This window comes from Lepeophtheirus salmonis, chromosome 11, assembly GCF_016086655.4.
Source record: "Lepeophtheirus salmonis chromosome 11, UVic_Lsal_1.4, whole genome shotgun sequence".
Lineage (NCBI taxonomy): Eukaryota > Metazoa > Arthropoda > Copepoda > Siphonostomatoida > Caligidae > Lepeophtheirus > Lepeophtheirus salmonis.
This window is the reverse complement of record NC_052141.2, coordinates 9239737-9243229: the sequence shown is the minus strand read 5'-3', so window position 1 is coordinate 9243229 and position 3493 is coordinate 9239737. Positions and strand designations below refer to the sequence as shown.

General features: G+C 37.3%; 1 long non-coding RNA gene across 1 annotated transcript; it reads right to left on the bottom strand.

The window, feature by feature from the left end:
• Window positions 1-282: 282 nt before the first annotated feature.
• On the bottom strand, window positions 283-2470 carry LOC121126415 (uncharacterized). The gene is made up of 2 exons (XR_005866905.2): window positions 1194-2470; window positions 283-886 (listed from the first exon to the last, which is right to left on the bottom strand). It is a non-coding gene; the product is annotated as an uncharacterized lncRNA (long non-coding RNA).
• Window positions 2471-3493: the final 1023 nt, after the last annotated feature.

Here is a 3493-nt window from a genome sequence, read left to right as displayed (position 1 = left end):
TCCGAGTCCAACAAGGACTTATGATTGTAAGGCCCGAGCAAACAATCATGAACACTCGCATGAATTATTACTTTATAGTTAGATGTCTTCAAGAATTAAATAATAATACGAACAGCATTGGAAACTAAAAAGCTTGCTCAGATTATCAAAGCCGCTCTAATATATTTCTTATAGAACCCTGATCAGACTCATTCTTTATATATGTACTCCCTTTGACACCCAGAGCTTTGACTACACCTTTCCTTGTTAAAAATGAGACCATTACAAACAAACAAAAAGACAGACAGACAAACTTTGTTTTATTAATATAGATATGGCATTAAAAGAGTTTAAAAGCCTATAGACTATTAAGTGATGAAGGAGCTGAGCTTTGTTGGAATTCCATGTTGAAAAGACATATACCAGCCTGAGAGGGGTTAAATTAATATTAGGCATTGAAATTAAATGATACAATTGGTCATTATTTCCATCTTGAGATTTTATTTTTGTCATTGGTGGAGGATTAGCAGACTGTTAAAATAAGCTACTACCCAGCAGAGCTGGTTATTTATTTTTGTACAAGACCAGAATGAAATATTTAATATATTTCAACACTCCCTTCTGGCTAAGATATGGACATTATGTTTTCCAGGTGTCCAAGAATGATGGAGATGACCTCTCCAGGAAATCAAAAAGGGGAGGGAACAGTTTAAAAAGGGACCCGGAGTTCCTGTAACGCTTGGAGAAGAAAATTAAAGAGGACCTCATCAAATCGATAAATCGCCTCGTCAACAACTTTTCCGTGGCTCCGTGGCTGCTAAGACCATACACGATTATCCCACACCATCCTGATGAAAGAGGTAATGAAGACAAGGAAGCTCGAAAGTCCACGTTTTGCTACCCAAACCTGTATATATAAAAAAGAATTAAATACAGCGTTCCTCAAACTTTTTTCAAAATCTCAAGGTACCCCAGTGCCTTGCGGCCTTTGTTGTAAACTCAGAGATGGTGGATATATTTAATGCTTAAATTAGTTTGAATACTGAGGTGTTTTAACACTCTTTCGAAACTAATGATTATGGGTTAAGCTATAACATTACATAGCCAAACGGACTAAATACAGGCCACCATACCATAGCCCTACTGGTTTATTAATTAGCAACGGGCTAAAGTGGGTGTTGAGCTCTACTTTAATATTAAGGCTAACTACATACCTAATATGTGTTAAATGAAATTCATTTGATAAATGTTGCGTCTTGACGAGGGAGAGACACAAACTTATTTATAATAGGAGAGATCCAGGATGACCGAGAGAAATGAGGAGAAGAAATGACGTGGAGGAATAAAGCTACACAGTTTATATGCTCATGTGTATTCTAACTATACTCTAATATATTTACAAAAGACGATACTATTTATAACACGTAAAACTCAGTACTTAAAATACATAGACGAATATACAAGAAGATAAAAACCAGAAAGGACATATTAAATACATAACATCACCCTCCAAGCACCAAATCCATGGCGGTGCTTAAACAGGTTCCTCTCCATGAACAGCAGCCTATAGATCCGCTCCATCCATGTCCAGGCGCGGACAAAACATTCTTCCTTGTACTGCAAAAGTTTATCTCCATAGACGTGCCGTGCTCTCAGCACGCGCACCGGAGAAAGGAGGACAATACTCCTCATAAAGGTTTTAAGGACCCGAGCACCTTGCTCGTCCCTGGGAGAAATAACATTCACCCTTGTTGAGGTTTTAAGGACCCGAGCACCCTGCTCGTCCCTGGGAGAAATAACATTCACCCTTGTTGAGGTTTTAAGGACCCGAGCACCCTGCTCGTCCCTGGGAGACATCTTGCTCAATGTACCCTCATCCAACTCGGGATGATCCAGAAGAGAGACCGTTCCACATCCATTAGCCAATGATGTGAACGGGAGAGTAGGAACAGTAGAGAACCAAAATTGTGTAGGACTAAACCCATTTTTAATTATGTGGTCCCTGATCCGGACACACACTTCACTTCTTGAAAGTGACCAAGGTTCTCTTCCTTCCTCCACGAGGCCCAAACATAGGCACAGTCCATATTGCTCCGCCTTCCGCAGACGAACGAGCGTTCTCCCCATCGACGAAAAAGGGCTACCCAACTCCAACAGGGCTAGCTTCGCCGACGATCCCACAGCAGGGAGGTCACGTGATCCTGATCCCATCCTCGTCGCCAATGTTGCGTCTTGACGAACGAGAGAGTCAAACTTCTTTATAAGGTGGAGAGAAATCCAGGATGACCGGGAGAGATGAGAGGAAGAAGAAATGACGTGGAGGAATGAAACTACACAGTTTATATGCTCATGTGTATTCTAACTATACTCTAATATATTTTCAAAAGACGATACTATTTATAACACGTAAAACTCAGTACTTAAAATACATAGACGAATATACAAGAAGATAAAAACCAGAAAGGACATATTAAATACATAACAATAAATAAACTCTTTCAATTGGAGTTTTTAAACAATATTATTTAAAAAAATCTTCGAATACTCTTTTAACAAAATAATTAGGAGGTTCTTTATAATACTTATTACTTTAAAATCAATTTATGGTTTTATACAATGAGCTAAATATAGGCAAATAAGTAGATATGAAAAATCTTCGTTTAAAGAAGTTTTTTTTCCTCATTTTTTATAAGAATAGGACATGTTTCAATTAGAGACATATTAAATAGAAACTATGTAAGTTAAAGTACATTTTTTTAAATGTACAGTGAAATGATTATTTACTTAAAAGTATTTCCTTAGTTACCTACTTTTAGTGAATATCTGTTAACACAATTTGTATTGAGTCAACTTAAAAACAATCTTAAACAAAAATCAAAAAAAGAAGACAAATATATATTTTTTTTACATCATAAACTGTTAAAATCAAATTGACACATTTATCAAAAAAAATTAAATTGACACTGAGGCCCCAGTTCTAGGCGGATTTGCGTGAAAATTGGCTTGGATTGTACATATGAATGTTAAACAAGAGTTTATTTGAATTTTTAGCCTCCAGTATCAATCACGACTTGGATCCGGGAGCAAACGACGAGGTAGTTCATTGGGATGTTAGGCATTGTCTCCTTGATGGAGGTAACTAGACAGTGATTGATGGTAGGAGATGTACGATTTGTTTTAAATTCCACGTAACTCTACACAATATAATCCATCAGATTAAAATCTGTACTGCAGGGGGGATTGAGGATGGATATCTCCTCCTCAATTAAGTCATATCATTCCTCACTCAGTCACTTCAGCGACCTATCTGAGACATGGTAAGGTGTTGAGTCTTTTGCGCGGTTTGGACGCCAGTCACATTTAAGACCTCCCAATTTGAAATTTCCATGTTATTGTGGACAAAAATATCACACTCTTACTCTTCTATAATTTTAATCTTCTTAATATCATGAGCAGCTGTCCCTGAGATCCACAAAACTTTACTAAAGTTTGTTGATAAAATGCCATTTCTGCC